The sequence below is a fragment of the Choristoneura fumiferana genome, chromosome 19 (assembly GCF_025370935.1).
Source record: "Choristoneura fumiferana chromosome 19, NRCan_CFum_1, whole genome shotgun sequence".
Lineage (NCBI taxonomy): Eukaryota > Metazoa > Arthropoda > Insecta > Lepidoptera > Tortricidae > Choristoneura > Choristoneura fumiferana.
Window position 1 is genome coordinate 4,373,043 of NC_133490.1, and position 20,272 is coordinate 4,393,314.

At 37.9% G+C, this 20,272-nt stretch overlaps 1 protein-coding gene across 11 annotated transcripts in view; it reads left to right on the forward strand.

Annotated features, from left to right (window-relative positions):
- PMCA (plasma membrane calcium-transporting ATPase 3) overlaps positions 1-20,272 on the forward strand; it is a 216,114-nt gene that overhangs the window by 96,584 nt on the left and 99,258 nt on the right. For 9 of the 11 annotated variants that reach the window (XM_074102739.1, XM_074102745.1, XM_074102744.1 and 6 more), the window contains one exon: positions 7,631-7,698. The gene's annotated coding sequence lies outside the window, so the exon portion shown is untranslated. Of the gene's footprint in view, positions 1-1,057; positions 1,405-4,882; positions 5,085-7,630; positions 7,699-20,272 lie in introns of those variants that run through there. The other 2 variants (XM_074102743.1, XM_074102742.1) reach the window with 2 other exon arrangements.

A 20,272-nucleotide genomic window follows, 5' to 3' on the forward strand; every position in this document is an offset into this window, starting at 1 on the left:
CTTCCTTCGGTACACTACGCCCGAAGGCCTCGCTGCAAATATTTTCCAAGTTAAAAAACGTCGGCATACATTTTCATTGCCTCATACCATACATTTTACAAATGACAACTATTTTTCGACCTTGACATCCCATTATAACTATATTTACAGCTCCATTTGTTTTTCGTCAATTTCGTTCACGAATTTGTTTTATGGTAATAGCTTAGTACAAATAACAATACCGTAGGATACCATTACAGGGAAGATTGTACGACATCCGTCCATACCCGATTACATGGCTGTGAGGTAGGCCGGAGTTACGTAATCTCCAGCTATGTAACGTATTTATACATTGGACTTATATAACCTTTTCAGAGCTCCGTATGCAAATGAGAATCTAGGTTAATATGGCTTCAATACAGCACTTACTATCCTGCTCTCGAGCGCATATCAAAAAGGAACAATCTCACCTACGGCACTAAACAAAAAACCTCCAGGCTCGTGTGAAATTCCGATCAATCATTTAGATACCGCTTCTCTTTTTACCCTATCCACAGGCATCCAAGTGTTTTAATTAAAACTGAAAAGTTCTAAGTGTGTCGTAACCAAACGCCGGCTACTCTTACAATTCCTCTCTTTCATATCGATTGTTATTCCTCTCTGGCAACCTATATTGTACGCGTGCCAACTGCCAAGCCCGTATATCGAACCGTTAAATAGAGCTTTGGATAATTCCTATTGCAATGTTAAACAGGTTAAGGATGTGAGGGCGCTGGGATTGGTCGGTGCGGGCGCTGTGCTGAGGGCGCGCGTGCCGGCCACCAGGAGTGCATGAGGTGTCGGTACATCGGTAACCTTGATGGTGCAGCTGAGCCGCCCGCCCGCCGCGTCTGCCCGGGCCGGCGTTCGATTTTCACTTGGAGCATCAGCGCGCCAGTGTTTCGCCCGGGTGGGCGTGGTCTGCTGGCCGGTCAATAGCACGGCATCGCTCCTCTCACTCGCGCCCCGACCGTGCCCGCAGTCGTGTCCCTATCCCACCCGGGGATGATTGAAACGTCTGATGCCGCAGGCGCCCCGCGCGCCCCCTCGCCAAGGACGTTCAGTGAATCCGTCCCTCTCTGCCGCGAGAGCACGTGTCTCCGTTACTATTTCATATAATGTGTGCCCCCTTTGCTACCGCGCCAAAATTCACAACCAATTTACAACCAATTAGTCAAGTGCCTGATAAATTAGGTGACAAAATTGATGTCTGAAAGGAATCCTGAAATCGCTTTTAGCGATGTGCAAAGAACCCCGTTTTAGAGGACAATTATGTGCGACTGTGAAGTGATATGGAGATAAGGAGCCTATCTAAGAACATCACCTCTTCGTGTTTTCCGTCCTGTGCACTCTCACGCCTTGGTACTACTCCGGTGACACCTCCAGGTACGTCTGTGGAGGCTCGGCAGCGCGCGAGCCACGCGATAGGTTACCTACACTCGATGCTGACGTGAACCGACCGACAGCACAATCCACTTAACCTCATTCCCACTTCCGTCAGCAATCTCCTAGCAGAAATATCCAACGTCATTATATTTCCATAGCCGTTGTCGCCTGGCTGTCGCCTGGAGTCGGCTCGAGTCTAGACACATAATAATTATACATCGAGCCAACAAGGGCGGGCATTCTCGAGATGTGACTCATACGAATTCGTCTTCGGCATCGATCGTATCACATCTATTTGTCGGGAAGGTCAGAGTGTAATCGAATACCTATTGTTTGCGCTAAAAGCTATTGACACAGACGAGGTTACCCGATATGTCCTTTGGTATCCGACTGCGCGAACCAAAATCCAGTTATTCTGCGAACGGATTGTGGCGCTAGATAATAACGTTACGCTTTTATCGGTGCTTGTCAGTGCACGCGTTTTCGGTGCCGGCTTTTCGTTTCGCTTCAGTGTGCCCGCTCTGAGCGTCGATAAGAGCTCATAGATCAATAAGCGGTGTTCGGTAGCTAAGTATGTCGAAGTGTCGAAGAATGTTAGGTCATCATCATTATGCAGGCGGGTATCGACTGCTAATCGCGCTCCAGTGCCGCCATGACATCACCGTCCCTTCCTCATTGTTCGCCTGATTCACAGCTGCATATAGCCAGTTCGTACGACACTGGATTTAATCGCCAGGGTCGTAATTTACGTAACCGACACAAACAAATTGTCAGATAAAACGCCTACTATTGCGGCCATATGGAAATAGCCACCTCGCATCAATTGCTGTTTGATGGATTCACTCGGTTTGATGACATACCGTCATTAATCCCACGTGTTTATTTACTTCATCGAAATATTCTTCTTTATTCCTGGTGAGTTAATATTTAATATGCTAATAACTAATAATTTCATTTTTTTTTATACTTTAGTTTTGTGACCAATATCACGCATGTCGTAAAGTTAAATGGTTCATTCTGTGGTGTTAAGTGTCTTTCATTTAATGACCTTCATCATTAATTTCGTATCCAGTGACTCAACGACAACAGGAAAATGTCGCATAGAAATGACTGACTTAACTTTGCCCACAACTCTTTTGAATAGTGAATGTAATAGTGTGAATGAATAGTGTATGTAGTGTGTCGCGTTAATATTATTGCATTAGACTAATTGAGGCTTTTCATTGAAAACTTAGTTATCAGAATTCCATTGGATGGATTCTTTACCACAAGTTTTATTAGTCTATGCAGTTATTGCATTTACTGACAATGAGCCGTTAATTATATCAAATGGCGTATAATTACAACAAAGTGGCGCATAATATTTGTTCAACCCAATCGGAAACCGTTTGCAGTTAATATTCCTCGTTGTTTATAATGCTACTGAAATTTGCAATTTTCCATGTCATACTTAATTCTTCTGCGTTTTCGAATATATGTACATGTATACACGACTCCTATTTTTCCTAAATGTCGTTGTTGCTTTGAATCTTAGGGGAAGTATAGTATAAAATAAGGAAAGTTACCAAAAATGTCTATATACCCTGTTGCTGTTGTTAGATAGATAGATAAAAAACTTTATTCACAAACATGCCATGACAATTCTACATAAACAAACGATTGTTGCTTTTGTAGTTAATTTTCTTTTATCCTTTTTTTACCAATACCAATTTCGAACTAGGCTTCTCTTTTTATTCCAGACCCCGCACCTGCCTTTCCTTTTGATTTGTATTCCCCGCACTCCCAAGTCCAAAGTGAATATTTTTAAATCACATGCGGCACGGGTAACAATGAAGTCATCACAATACTGTTCCGTTACGGAATTATCATTCCGTGAATCACTTCCTCCGTTGCCATGTTGAGTGTGCGTAAGAGTGCTATTAATTTGTTTTTAGCAGCTATGTCAGAATGAATTGACTTGGTAGCTCACAACGGAAGTCAGAATTTCGAAATTTTAGTTGATACGCGTAGTTTCTCTGCTTTTTACATCGTCTTGTAGATTTAGGGGCTGTTTCACCATCCATTGATTAGTGTTAACTGGCGGTTAGGTGTGATGCCGTCTCTATTTGTTTTGTTCAAATATACGGAGACGGCATCACATTTAACCGTCGGTTAACGCTAATCAATGGATGGTGAAACAGCCCCTTAATATGCAGCATGTCAGCAACTTGGAAAGTAATGCTGTATGTCTGGTACATACATCTTCTCGCTTAAACCGTCGAATCGATTAAGATGAAATTTGCTATAGAGATACTTGGAGACCCTGGGTGGGAAGAACATAGGATAGTTTTAACCCGGAAAATTGCAGTTCTCGCGGATTAGCTATAAACTAATTCTTTACAGACGGAGTCGCGGGCAAAAGTCTCTACCTCTTGCGATCGTAGCCACATCAGTCGTACTCGTAACTATCGTAGTAATATTCTTTATTTTCCTGTTGTTTTACTATTTCGAAGTTTCGATGTAAATCACTCTATAAAACCGCAAAAATCAAACTGCGTATTTCATTATTTATGTAGCTACACGTTCCGTTTAAAAGTTGTCAAACACGACCAGTGTTATCGTCATCAAATATTGTAGTATTGTGTTTACTATACTTCATTTTTTACAAGCTTAATTTGGAATACTTATGTAAATCGCGTGACAATTCAATAATCTAGTAGTGACATCCTGGTAGTCCAACCAGGACCGTCTCCGCAGGACGGAGCTCTTCAATAGCATCGACTTGAAATTTGGTATGCAAGTTTGGGTGACAATGCAAGTACAGTCAACAAAAAGTAGTCAGCAAAAAAAGCTTGTATTAAAAATGTTTTTTTTTTTATGGTTAGATTATTGTAGCATTAGAAAGAAGATAAGCGATCTAGACGTGTCTTTTTATTGAAAAACACTATTGAAAAATAAGTCACAGCAAAATCGGCAAATACGTAACAATTATCAAGGATATAATAATGATGCTTTTGGTATCATAAAACTATTATTTTTAAAATGTTTTACATTAAAAAGACTAGTCAAGATTGTTTACCCTTTTTCTAATGCAAAAAAAACGAAGTATATATAATTGCAGTTAAGTATCCGCATTGAACTCAAGTTTCTATTTATGTACAGAAACACCGTCATCATTAACTACATCAACATCATCATCACTTAAATTGCTGTTTCCGCCTGTGTACAAATAGCGCAAAATGATTCATCCTCGAAATACAAGTATACTGTCACGCATCTAAAAACTTGCTTTTAATGAATATTAAATCCTTTATTTGCTGTCGCATCGTCCTATCTTTATTTAAGTAAATATACGTGAAGGATAACAGAGATCTTTAATTTGTTTTATTTATCTACGTTTGTCACTAAGTAATAGTTATCAGCTATCATGCTTAGATAAAGTTTACGTTTCAGCTATGTTTAATTTAGTCGGCTTCCGTCTTCGTCTTTGATGAGTCAATAGTATTCTATTCTTCATTATTCTTTGACCTGGAGTTATGAAAAGTCGTGGTTTTCCCAACTTACGTTTTTCTATTTACCTTAAAGTCTATCCCTGTCTGTGGCTTTTCAGACAGAGGTCTTAGCTGAGATATCCGAGCGCAGTGTTATTTATTTACAAGCTTTCTACCTAGACAGCCCGCTTGATTCAGAACTGCAGTAAAGTAAGTTTTAGCATTTTATACACATATTACTTCGCTATCCAAATAGTTTCCAGAGAAATTGCCATATGCGCGACCTTGTGGAATTTACGTTACCTTACTTTGAAATATTCAGTACTCTTTGGTACATTACGTAATGAGTCTCTTCGTTTTTAAATCTATTAGTATCGCGTATTTTGTTTAGAATTGACTGTTGTTCTATCAAATCCTTTATTTGTGTTTCCGTGCATTATTATTTTACTAAGAATGCGTGTAATTTGCGAGTTAACAAAATCAAATGAACAAATTGACGAATTATAAGTTGTCTACCGCTATAATAGTTTTTTGCTAATTAAATAAATCTCACCCCGGTGACCCTTGATAGCCCTACGCTTGGCAAATATTAGTCACTCGGTCCGCTTACCTGCCCCTAAGACCTTAATTAATTTGCGGGTAGTTTTTATTTGCTCCCTGACCGCGTCTTTGTACTCCAACGCTAATATGGGTCGTCAAGATCAAGAGGGTTTGACCTATTTCTTTGACGAATTAACTACTTAATTGAGAATAAAAACTTATTACCTTCAAAACAATTTACACGTATATTTTTAAGAGTCGTGCCTGCTCTTCCGCCTGCTACATATTTGTTTAATTTTACAACTGTTTGTAAAGTACCTTTCTCTGATATCATCTTTTCATAATCATGTTTAGTAATTTTGTTTACTTTTCTACGTTGTTGTGTGTCAACATCGAATTATATCTAGCCTTGTATTCTGAGTTGTGTTAGGTACATTATCAGATATTTTTTAATCTTGCAGAAGATTGTCTCTTTATTCGTCTTTCTAAAATTCGTTTCATTTTTATATTTAGCCACAGTAGCGAGCGTGTTCATCTCGCAACAAACTACAGTTGATTAAACAGATCTGAAGAGAACGGAGATTTGTATACGAACAGTTTTTTACATGAAATTTAAAACTGCACATCACCCATGCATCACCATTATCCTTAAAACAAGTGCCTTTGTTGCTTTGATGCATCTACTTAAAATGAACGAACCATTAGAGGTCACTGAACTCGAAGTTGTTATACAGGCGATTGATTGTATCAAAACATTCTTTGAAGTGTCAAATAAGAAATTACGAACGCATGAGTTATTAATTTTGTAAAAAAGATGTTTTCCTTCACATACTTTCAAACTACTGCCTATATTGTAAAATGCTAAGCAGTCGTTTTATTAATATTGAAACAGGTCGTTTATGTTTGATATTTTTGAATTTGATTCATTCATTGAAAGCACAAAGGTTTAAAATGAAATTTTGCCAACAGCCGAGCCAGGTTTGGCTAAGAGGTCAATTGATGTTTTAATGGTAATTCTTGGTTTGAACACCTGCTCCCATAATACGATGGCGCTCACCGTTCCGTAATCGCTAAACATATTAAGTTTTAAGATCTTGATGTGCTAGTTTGACAAATTCGTCGTGCCTGCGATAAAATTGTTTGATTGCATTACCATTGCAGTCCTGGCCAGAAAAAAAGGAGGTTGCTTTTTAACTTTAACTAGAAAGAAAAAACGTAAACGCTTACGTAAGCTGACACATCAGGTATTAATACTCAGCATAATTAGCCAAATGGCTAAGAAGAACCTGTTTAAAATAACAACAGAAGGCAAACTAAAGATATTTATCAAAACAGCATTCCATTCAATACTGAACGTAGAGTAGAGCTGCACGACTTAGACATTGTCACTGTCTAAGACGGATCCTGCTAAATGGCTGTGGAGTGCATCCGGCACTGTGGGTACTATGCACTCCACATGTTCGTCTACGTTGGCTTTATGTATCTTGCTTTGAGTGGCTCTGTAAGGTTTCAATAGTGGCCGTATTGTGTTCGATTTGGACTGGAGTTTTGTCTGTCTGTTGTTCTGTTCGTTGTTTGTGAATTATTAAATTGTAAACGGTCTATGTACTGGTAGCAAGGCATGAGATCTGGCAGCCTTTAACTTGTGTTTGAGCTATTTTTTGACTAAGGAATATCATCTAAACCGGCATGCGTGTAAATCTTTGCTTTAAGGTTTTTAATTTTCTTACTGACTTATGAGAAATGGTTACTCAATAAACGTATCTTTTTTAGGGTTCCGCACTCGGGAATGACAAACTAAACTTATTGCCATGAAATAAAATGAAATTTACGCTTTACAGGTTTTTACTTCTATGATCATTCCGAGTTTGAGGTCTGATCTTTGACTGTTACAGAAATAGAACGAAAACAAGAATAAAATAATGCAAGAACCGTGTCGTTTACGGCTGTACGTTTTGAATTTAAATAGGTACCTAGACCGAGTCAGTTTAATTTTTTGAAGATGTTGGTGGCTTTTTTCGTTTCCACTTAATTAGTTGAGAGTTGGGAGTTAATACTAATGGCATTGCTAAGATAGTCGCTAGAAACTATCTACTCGTATTTTTGCGTAGTCTTCCTAATATTTTTTCTCTGGTGGGTAAAATTAAACTTGATGGTCATGCTGATGATGATAATGATGACGGTAATTAATTAATAATGTTTTTTGTTGTTCCCAGGTCGCCTCCTGCAGCATAATAGGGAGCCATACGCCGCGGCGGAAAGACGGGTGCGACACGCACTCGTGGTAAGTTGTAAATAACATATACTACCCTAAAACAAGGGGCCAAAACTGTTTACTGTATGTCTGAAATATTTCACTCACTCAGTGCATCTGCACTTAGCTCGCGACAACATAATATCGCAGCAGATCAACAGAACACCGTATGAACCGTATCAACTGAAAATAAAGTATCATATGGTGTTATTATAACATAAAGTCCGGTTATTTCAGCGATTGGTTAGATAACTGCGTTTATTTTTTAGAATTTTCTTTTATTTTGAGAAAAACTACAGGTCTGAAAAGTGCGCAATGTGAGAAAAGCACGTTTCGGGAAATTGCACGTTTTTATCGCTCTCCTAAATCGCCAGCGTGTCACTCAAAAATTCTAGAAATTTAATGAACTCTATACTTTTTTCATATAGTTCAGGATTAAGCTAAGCTTCTTAAACCTAGTACTACATATACTAACTGATTATCTAATTTATAATATTGTTGATAGCAAGTTTTACTCCTTGTAGAGTATTTCAATTACCTCGAACAATCTGCATCGTTGTTGTTGAATTTATAAGTTAAAAAAAAAGTTAATCGGCTTGTTTCGTCGACACGTCATCGCGTTTTTGTGCTCGACACTCGACACGATTTCAATTCAGATTCCACCCGCGTTCGGAAGCATTTGCATCTAGTTTTTTTTTACTCGACTCCTCGAAGTTTTATTCCTGTTTCGACGCTTTTAACAGCTTTTGTATTAGCTTCACTTGTAACTAAAGTATGTCTAAAAAAAAAAATATTAAATTAAAACTGTAAATTTCAATATAAACAATCAATTTGGAATTTAAATAGTGGAAAATTTGCATGTATGCCACTATCTGTCGGCAATTGTGATTATACCTGGGGAGTGCACGCAAATTGAGTTAGCTAGCCACCCCAAGCCACTGCAGGGTGGTCTGGGCTAGTACGCAGGCTTCTATTAATGGCGGTATCCATTTCTTTCAAATGAATTAATGAATGCGACCGACTGATTTCGGTGATGGCTACCGTTTCAACTCCTAATCATTACGGTGCTGATGGGCCTTATTTAGAATGGCTCATGTAGCCAATTTTGACGGTTTACCTCCACGCGCACGGGCATGTATGGACACCGCCCTCACAGTCCTCGGACAGGGTATCCGAACCTTTATTGGTGAACTTGCCATTTTTTATGAAAACTATACTCAAATGTATGCAGTAATAGGTAATTTTGTATGGAAAGTGGGCCAAATTTTGTGCCGCTGAGTATATTAATGTGCCATCAAAGATTCTTTAGTCTTTGCATGGACGCAGATAAACCTAACAAGTAACAAGAGGTGAGATAGGGGTCAATCACGGTCAGTTTTATGTAAAAATAAAACATTCATGTTCATTTTGATGTTGTTCTTCTTAGCCATGGCTAAGAAGCATGCATGCAGGTGTAGGCTTCCTTAAGCTTTCTCCACTTCTCTCTGTTCTGTGCTACTTACATCCAGTTTGACCCGCCCCGTTTGACCTTTGATGTTGTTAGTTGTTATTATATATTTGTTGTATAGGCACATGATAACTTTACATTTTTTACCAGTCAAAATGGCGGTTTTGTATCAAACGTAAAATCCAGTTATCTTTTTATTTACCGTTTATTGATGCAGAGAGACGTATAATGTGCTTATTGTTTTACTGTTATATTTATCTGTTATATACGTACTTGTAAGTACTATTTATTGTATTGCTAATAAGTATTTAATTTCTTTTTCTTTGGCGTCCGTGTCAGAAGTAGGTAATCATTAATTAATAACCGTGGTATGCAATTAAGAGTTATTACATGATATCGTGCTCTATTATTGCTTATTTAATATCACAGTTTTGCATAAAGTACTTCGAAAATTCAAATACTTCATAATCATGATCATTAACATTCATTTGCATGCAAACATGATGTTCGTTTTGGTGGCATGAGAGAAAAATAGTTTCACACGCTTTGTCACAATATGACGTGCAAATTCATGGAAAATAAATATCAATAAACCTGACAAGCCTAACAAGGTAAATTATGGTACTTACTTGTAGAAAGGTCGGCCAAGATTCAAACGCTTCGCCTGCAATCCTAGACTCAAATGATAAACTCGCAGAGGCCCAAGTGACCAACATGGCCCGTTTCGAATTGAAGCACTTTACATCAATCCAAACATACCACCTGGGTACAGTCACCAGCACCAATATCTGACACAACAAGCGTGCATAAAGCCGCTCCGCTATGGCAGATATTAATGCTGGTGACTGCACCAGTGACGGTAAGCTATCAATAAAACACCCTGTTCCATGAGTAGATCACTTATTTAAGGGCAGTCCTGACGGCTCAATGCAGCCCAATTTCCAAATGAGGCGCAAAATCTTCACAAATTAAAAGGTCTGACTATATCAGTCTTTCGTACACAATGAGGGATTGAGAGTGTAGTGCTCATAAAATGACTTCATGCGTTAATGCCCAAAGTAAAATCTTCGTCTAAGACCATGACAATCAGACGCCAGCCAAAAACCATATAAGTTTAAAATGAAGTTTTTTTTCCGGTATTATATCTTTGCCCTTTATGCTGGTAACGCGTCGGTAATCTGGTGTTACGGGTGACTACGGGTGGTGGTGCTAACTTGCTCATTTGCCACCTTGTTCATCAAAAACTAAAAATATAAACTAGATTCCATTATCGAAAGACCAACAGTACAAATAATTATTTTTAAACCATCCGCCTACTCAGCTGCCGACTCTATATACCCATATATGTGAGCATCGTTCTTTGACTGAAAACACAATGTACATGCAGTAAGGCAGTTTGTGCTTGTCTCTAAAGTACCGCGCAATCAATTAAACGTGTTGCAAAACCGGAAACTAGTTATCGGAATGGCACTTGTGCGCTGAAGTGTACGGGTGGCAATGGCAAGTTGTGTGCGAATATACTGTTGGACTTTTTAGTCTAGTTTAGTCTACACTGCAAGTGTAGTATTAGATCTAATAGAAAGAAACTAAATAAAATCTTTATTGACTAATGCTCGTATCACTATACTACACTTTCTGAATGTAAATGCTTGACTTGGAGTTAAAAATGCTAAAATGGCTGTAGATGTGGTTATAAAATTTGAGGGTTGCCCTCGATTTTCCTAGAATTCCATCATCAGATCCTGATTTAGTGACAGCCTCGGAAGTATGCTCTTTAGAACAAAAAAAGAATTTTGAATTTGAGTAGGTAGGTAATCGGTGAACATGCATAAAAAATAGAGTCCAACATAGCACCTTCTTTTTTGAAGTCGGTTAAAAAGAAGGATCCTGTCCGTCAGCTCAAACACTTGGACCTAGAAAACTGAAATTGTACATAGGTATATGGTTGTCTTCAAATAATTCCAGAATTATTTCAACAGATGGTTACGCTTGTTTGTTAGGATTTTTAATCAAATTTTCCCAACATTTGTCAATGTTCAAAGTGTATAGCCACCTACTCACCTGCATTAATCTGCCACAGCGGAGCGTGCAAAAATATCCTACACATCCTACCGGCGGCCCTAGAAATAGAGTCGTATCAGATATTTATGAACGCTTTGTTGTGGTAGTGTCAGATATTGGTGCAGGTGACTGTACCACGTCAAAGGCGTGACTACACTTCGAATCACAAATTCCAATAAAAAATCTTTATAAAGGGTGTTCAGTCAAACACACCCAATTACCTACTGAATTATCCCGGAATATTTGAACACACCCTGTATACTTTAGACAAGGAAAAAGGGCGAATTTTGCGAAATTCTCGCGGAATAACGAGTTCTGCTACGGGAGCGAAGGCACAGGTGGAAGCTAGTATCTATTAAGCTAAATGAACCGTGCCCGTCACATCCAGCAAAGCTCGTATGACATGTGTTTACCCCAGTTCTTGGAACAATACACTGATGAATAAGCATGAAATGTCAGGGTGTGCTGTTTGCTGTGCAGCTAAAGTTGAACTGGAACGATTGCTTTCAATACACGTGGCATTTAAATCGAAAATTATAGTTTTATTTCTAACAAATTGTTTATCTATTTATAACATGCTTTGGTTAATTGGTTAGCTTTACTTTTATTGTAAGTAAAGTAACAGTTCGGCTTTTAAACGCCTCGGCCATTCCGCATCTGATACCCTATGTGTCCAATCAGCGACCTTTTTCTGCTTTCCAGTCCAATGAGTTTAAAGCAACAAAAACTCTAAATTAAAGAAAGCCCAACAATAGTTATATCTAACGCCGTCACGGTGCAACAACTCCGGTGGGTTCGACGAACGCCGTTTTTATCGATGGCGAAGTTTGAGAACAATCTCTATAGTGGGATTTTAGTATTTGTAGTACGTCATAACTGAAACTCGCAGTCGAGATGATGTCAATGGCAGGGAATTGGTACTCTGGGCATTTGGGATGCGTGTGAATGTCTTGATAGATCACAAATATCTTAACGCCTGTCGTGTCATGCGCAGATAGCGCTTTATGAAGCGACGTAATGTTAGTCTGTTATGTTACGACTTCAGGAAATTAGGGTGTCGGAACAACGTGGAAAAGTATTATTTCAAATTTCAATAATACATCAGCAGCTATTCCTTTGAGATGATGCGTATATTGCGTGTGTATCAGTGCACTTGTGTTTTGTGTTAAGAGCGTTTATACCTGCTGAGCTGGCAACGTTGCATTTTTGTTAGTTTTTCTCGATTATTCCATAAAATTGAATGACAATTAAAAATGTTGTATGATAGAACACTTCTTAATATATAAGTTAATGTGTCTACTCCAATAATTATTCGTTATAGACTTTTATTTTCTTTAAATAATTATTGGAGTAGACACATTAACTTTAATATATTAAGAAGTGTTCTATCAGACAACATTTTTAATTGTCATTCAATTTTTATGGAATAATCAAGAAAAACTAACAAAAATGCAACGTTGCCAGCTCAGCAGGTATAAACGCTCTTAATTATTCTTAAAAATGTGAAGTGATATTCTTCATTAATCGGTAGTTTCATGAAATCAATTTTTTTAATTGTCATGCAAAGTTACGTGCAAAAACATGTCTGCAATTTGGTCCAAAAATAAACACCGTTCTTCCTAAGCAACAATAATTAACCTCGTCGTGTGGTATCGAACTCGTAAATCGTTCGTCCATTAAGTACTCTCGACACATTAACTTTAATATATTAAGAAGTGTTCTATCAGACAACATTTTTAATTGTCATTCAATTTTTATGGAATAATCAAGAAAAACTAACAAAAATGCAACGTTGCCAGCTCAGCAGGTATAAACGCTCTTAATTATTCTTAAAAATGTGAAGTGATATTCTTCATTAATCGGTAGTTTCATGAAATCAGATTTTTTTTAATTGCATCGTCATGCGAAGTTACGTGCAAAAACATGTCTGCAATTTGGTCCAAAAATAAACACCGTTCTTCCTAAGCAACAATAATTAACCTCGTCGTGTGGTATCGAACCGTATCGTTTTCGCCATTAAGTACTCTCGTCTCTAACATCATAATCAAACATAGATGAAACAAATTGAAGTGTCCACAAATCGACAATAAAAATGCACCCGGCAATCGTACTTCACGTTATACATAAACGTTGTGTTTAGTTGTGTATTGTTAATGTGATGTTATTTATGTACTGTCCGTTTAGTTCTCATGGTAAATGTTGTTGCATGCCTGTCATTGAGGTACGGGCTAGGCGAGTTTACTATTAATTTTAAGTGGTAAATGTAATTGCTCTGTACTTTGTTGGTGTGTCTATTAAATAAATAAATAAACGTTCAACGAACAACCTGAACTGTGCTCTGCCAATTACGCGCCCACTGCAAAATAAAAGCTTGTAAAAAAAGCGAAACATTTTAGTCAAAGTCAAAGTCAAAAGTCGAAATATCTTTATTCAATTTAGGCTATAACAAGCACTTATGAATGTCAAAAAATGTACCACCGGTTGGGAAAAACCTCTGTTGAGAAGAATCCGGCAAGAAACTCAGAGGTATATTTTTTTAAACAGATTTACAAAATTATTAAACGATACTATACATCACAAGTATTCAACACAACTTTATTTTTAACACAGTAGGTTCGCTATTTGAAGGGATCGCTAATGCGGATCGGAACATAAATGCCCCAGAGGAAAGAATCAAATGAGCTCCTTCCGTGCGCAAATGGCGCGCCGATAGATACAGGGTTTCCATTTATTTTTTTTCAGGTAAAATCGCATTTTTCTCTCCGCGACTTGAACGACCAATTTAAAAATGCAATTCACACCTACGCCTCTGGCCCGAAATGCCCACTTAGCTCAATTTATACACGATTGGAGATAATTAAAAGTCAGCCATTTTTGTTTCGAGCCCCCGGGTTAATTAAACGATCCGGGGCACTCGTTGGCCCGTTGTGGGTAAACTTTTTCGTATTATGTACACTTACTGAGCCAATGTCAGCGGTTCAACTTTTAATGAAGTTCCCCGTCTTGTGAACGGAGTAAAAATGACGACACGAAATTAAATTTAAGCTGCAAAAGCGAAAACAACTGAATAAGCCTACTCTACAACTGCCATAAAAAACTGAAGCAATTTTCCTCCGCTGTGAACCGCTTTAAACTTTCGAAACTAGAACTACACAAACAAAGAAGCAAAGCTCGTATCCAACAGTAAATACAGCATAGCATAGACCTGATTAGCTAGCCAAGTCCGAACGCGGTACGTGCCCTGGCTGCCAACGTGGCCGCACCACTAAATGAATTACGATTCAAAGCTATTGGAAAAGGTATTACTAGTACTGGATACAATGTGAGCACAATGTTTAGAAAGCCACAGCAACAATCTCAATCAAAAACATACCAAATACACGTAGATGTAGATGATAAAAGAATTAAAGTTAAAAGAGCTCTCAGAAAGATAAATGTCTGCGTCAATTTAATTGAGGATGTTGAACCAACAAATAAACCATTATTGGTGTAACTCGGCATGAAATCAAATGAAGCTATCAAATATAATTATGTTGATAGAAGTTAACCCAGGAAAGTATTATAATCAGGTCAAGGTCATTAATCACAATAACACTGTTAGACCGGTGCCGAATTGAGAATGACGTAAATTGACGTCAATATGAAAGGGGAGAAATAATGGATAACTATTACTAAGTTCAAACTTCTCACCATTGCTGTTCAAACATAGGTGTTCAAACTCAAATTCCGATCCCAAAATATATTCGACAAAGCTCTAATTAATTTGCCTTTTATTGTGCTTAGGGTGATATTTGATGGATACGCGATAACCTATGTCGTGGCGACAAATTAGACCCGTAATTTGCTGTTTGAGATTTACTGTGTCAGTTTTATCATAATAAATTTCCACTGTCAAGGGGCAGCTATTATGAATGTGTGAAATTAGTAAGTTACCTTGGTGACACATTTTCATGAAATTACTTTCTACCGGAATATAAACTTTAAATACTTTTATCCCATCAAAATCCCGAGAAAAAATTAAACTTATTTTACTCGGGCGAAACCATAGCGGGTGTGTCGCTTATCTGCTGCAAAATTACATTCTTTATTTAAGTATGTTTTCAGATGGAGAGTGAATTTTTATGGTGACATATATTTCCATTTCTTGCCACTTTCAGTTTAGGATTTCGCTATATATGTTTTTTTTTGTTAGAAAATCTCCTAACACGCTACTTTTTGTGCTTTGTTTCTATCGAATTCAAAGCGACGTTTACGTGAAATTTCCAACGGCACGCAAACGTAATCCCATTTAGGACAATCCGCCCGCAATGCCCGCATGTAGCCATCGCCGAATACTTGTACGGGCAGGTCACGAGATGCCTGATTAGCGGTGACGCCCGCAAATGCAGGGGTGTGCCGTGAATACTAGCTCCTTTATGAGCTGATCTTCTGGTAGAATGATATTCGTTTTCAGTGGAATGTTACGTCTAGTAAAATACGATTTTTAGTACGATTTCCTCAAAGAAATCAACGGCTGGATAGCTTTGTGAATGTGGTGCCGACTATTAAGCTTGAGGTTCCGTGTTCGAATACTGTGCCACGCTGTCGCACACTTGTATAATGAATACGAATATTTATACCAGAGTCCTCTGGGCAAATTTAAATAGGTATTTTAATCCGTAGATACGTATTTTTAGATGCATAAATGTTGTGATTGAACGATTTAAAAAATTTGAGAGCGAATCGAAACCGAAGTCCTCAACAAATATTGTTAAAACTATCTCCTCAACTTAACTTTAAAATACATAAAAATTCAAATTTGATAAACTTTAGACGCCGCGCTTTGTATGGATGAAGACGGATGCGTTTCCGATATTCCTCACAACACAGACTCCCAGGCTGCACATAATTTACAGCAGGCACGCTTTGAATCTCAACTAAGTAGTTGATGCCCGTTTCATAATCCTTCTAGGTACTTTTAGGAACGAAGTTGATCATGATGATAAGTTTCGACGTTGTCTTTAAGATTGTTGGGGTGTTAATGTTGTTGTTTATTTTTAATCACTACAATTTTTGATACTAATTCGAACACCACCATGATGATTGCTTTGATTTCAAATTTTTGTTCACGCACCTCATCGTCATCAACTAGCAAAAGTGTCATCAAATTCTTTCGACATATTTGAAACTTCCCGAGCCCCGGATTTTCCTGCGCTTCAGTGACTCGTAACTCTTGCCTAACTTTACATAAATCTTCTCGACTCCCTAACAGCATCACCGTATGCATTAGAAAAGTCCAAAAAGTTTTACCTTGGCCACGTACATATCTCATGATAAAGTGTTGGGCCGTCTACGTGGGGAGCATTTTTACCCGTTTGTGTCGAGGCAACGTGCCACATAAGTCTGATGTGGCACGATGTCTAATGTTTCACGGGTGCCACATTAGTGTACTTATAGCAGACATAAGACTTGATGATTGTGAAATTATTACAGCACTTTTCCAATTATGTAGATATGGATCTATTTCTGTAGTTACAGATGGTCCAGAGTACTTTGAGCTACTGTAGTGCTTTATTTTATTTTATTAACTTTCTGCGATATGAAAAGTTAAATTAAATTGATCTTAAAATGCCTAACAGCATTTTCTACAAGCTTTTTTTAGCTTGCCCTGTTTATTTATTTATTTGTTTGGGTCAAATCTTGGAAGCTAAATTTGACCCACTTCCTGCGGTCCAATTGACTTGAAATTTGATATACTTATATAAATTTAGTGACAATACAACAATCTGGTAGTGACATCTTGGTGGTCCTGCCAGGATCGTCTCCGCAGGAGGGAAATCCTCAATGGTTAATCGTACCGACTTGAAAGGTACGGATATATGCAGTTTAAATGACAATGCAAGTACAGTCAACAAAAAGCACAGTCAGCAAAAAAAGCTTGTAGTCAGTTACGAAACATTGTGTTGCTTTTCTGCGCGGATTAAAACTGCGTAGTCGTACAAACATTTGACATTTCGTGGCATGCGGCACACCTCTACGTCTTCCATGAATTTGCGGCATAGTTATATCATGATGCTGAGCACGTCCGACCACGTGTTTGCTACTGCTTCCTGCTTGGTGATAAAAATCGTTACATCCGCCTTGACATGGGCCGAATTAGACGGACAGATTCCTAGATCTTCGTCGTATTTGATTTCCCTTATGTTTATTGTTCCCGCTGTTTTGTACTGACTGATGTTGTTTATTCTAAGACGAGATATTGAGTTACGAATCATGTTTGGCTTTCATTAGTCGATGTTTGTTTTGATCTCAATATTGACTTTGTGTTATGTAATGGTTTTAAAATACTTCGAGAAATAATTTTGCTTGTTTTACCAAAAAACGTGTAAACTAAACATTAATAACGACTGTATCGCTATTAATTTAAGTATAGCTTAGTCTTTATAACCCACAATAAATACCTAGGGTCTATCATATCATAACATCATCAATAAATATCGTTACGATCTCCTTAGAATACTACAGCGTGCCTCTGCGGCGTTTGTGTAGGGTTCTGTATTACGATTCAAATTATTGCCGAATTTACTAGGATCAATAAAGATTTAGATAAATCAGTCGTCTTATAACACTTGTAAGTAGCATAGCTCCTCCAACATTTTCTATATAATCTTCATTTCTACACCATTTTTCTAAAGAATTCCCATACTTTAGTGAAACACGGCACAACAAACGCTAGCACTAAATCCAAACCAACTACCTTCTAAAGGAAAGCTTTCTGGCACTGCAGTTGATTGTAACGTGCCTTTTCAACGCTCCAGTGGACCACGAAGCTCTCAGAGCTTTATGGATTTCGACTTTAATGCTTTAGTAATAGGAAACGTTATTACATTCCTATAGGTACTTTATCCAAGACCATCCTGCGAACGTGAGGTGTCTTAACGTTTTATTTCTATTGTATTTTTGTTGCACCTCAGACGAATAGAGCTTAGCCGTCAAACGCTTCTTTGGTACTTGTATTAGGTACCAAAGCTATTCCAGTGTTTTATGTCGTATTTATGGCCAGAGTTATGAAGTATTTCCTCTTTTTGTGGTCATTTGATAAAACCAAAGTAACATTGTGGTTCTTAAATGATTTAACTATGACGATCATTTTGAAGTTTTATTATGTAATGTATTGTGTAATAATATGTATGTTGGCTCCACACAATGGACTAACATGCTTGCTTCCATTATTATACATGCTTACAGCCACCCATTAACCAAGAACGATGAGTAATCGACGCAGCATGAATCTCCGCCGACAAAGGCGTGAGTCGCGTGAGCCCTCACCGAGAGAGGGTTAAGTACCTCGTAAAGCATTTCTATCAGACGACAAATGTAATTAAGATAAAAAAAAACTAGGAATATGGCGCAGGGAAATTAAGAAGACGCCAATGTTTTTTTTTAAAGGTTTTCTTGATAATCAGGTGCTCCTTTTAGTTGCTCCGTGCCTGTTTGTTTTGACTTTAGTTGTACGTGTTTATAAACTAGAATCTATTAATGATGATGGTGGGATTATACACAGTCATCTTTTAAACAACCGTTTTTAGGGTTTCGTAGTCCTACAAGGAACCCCTTTATAGATTCCCCGTCCACGTCTTAGTTTTTCCATAGTTTAAGTTTAATTCAATCCATAGTTTGAGATATTGTTGATAGAAGACCATTTTTCGATTTAAGGATCTGTCTGCAAAATATTAGGTTTTTTTTTGTTACAGGCAAGTGTCCTTATTGTGAACGTTGGTATTTTACCTACTCAACAATCTTGTGTTACGGCTGCACTTGTAATATCTACAGTATTGTCTCCCTCAAAACAGAACATATTTTAACCGTCTGATCTTTGTTAATCGACACTTAAAATATGAAGACAAGTTAAATACTCTATTTTCCATGTGCCCGTTATTTAGTTCAATTTGCTCCGAAACTGTTTTATTTAATTGTTTACAAAATGTTTACTGGTTTTGTGAGTATGTAATAAAATAAGAACAAGCAGTATTCATAGATGAAAGATAAACTCAAGGCGCAGTCTACAGGAAGGCCAACTAATCCCCTTAAAGTTAATAGGGTAGCTCTTTAATGTAGCTTTAAAGTCTAATTGCGCGTACGTAACACGGTAAATCTCTTTTAACTTTCCTAAAAAAACTCCAAAACTGGAGCATTTAAAATCCAGCGCCTTCTCCGTAAGTGAATCTTAGCGTTTTTGGCAAGTTACCATAGATACGTTCTGCTTTTGATAGATTAAAAAAAGAAATCATTTTTTTCTGTGGACGCCACTTTTAAATAGTATTTACCCTATGCCACTCCGACAATTTTGGAAACCGTTCAGCCGTTTATTTAGACTATAGAGAGGACCAAATAAATAGACATGTAGATACGCTCAAAACACTTAACCCTCCTTCGGGCAGTTGGGTAAAAATAGCGCATTCTCTGTAAGTAAATCATACCTCGTATAGGCAACTTATCATATAGATGCTGTTCGCTTTTAATTCAACGTGTCCACACACATTAAACTGCCACGCATGGCACCCATGTTCTCCATTTTTCTGCAATAAACAAAATCATGCCTCATGTTGAGGCTGCTTCGTGAGGCTTCTCGCTCATGGATCCGGCGGACAGTATCTGAAGTACGTGTCCGATATTAACCCTTGCTCAAGTGAAGCAACCCCAGGCTGTTGCCAAGCGGTATCCGGGTTGAGTGCCGTTGAACGGACGACAATTAGGTCGGGGTTCTTTGTTGGATCTTGGTTTACTTTATTTAGCTAAAGCTTTGATTGGGCTTTAAGCGTTCGTCCTAGATTCTTGGTTTTTAACAAGTAGTGTACTGTAACGTTAGTTAGATAACTGGGCATTTTCGCTTTCATGTTCTGAAAGTTTTGTTTAAATATGAAGACGAATGCGAAATGGACTTGGTTAATTAAGCAGGATTTTCTCGTTATTAGTAGAACCATCAGAATCGCAATAGATTACGGGCCTTGAATGAACAATACTCCAATGATTTTACTCGGTAAATGACAAGCTTCTTAACTTTTATCATTGGTAACGGAAATCGGCTTCGATAACTTTACACAGCGCTCAATCAGA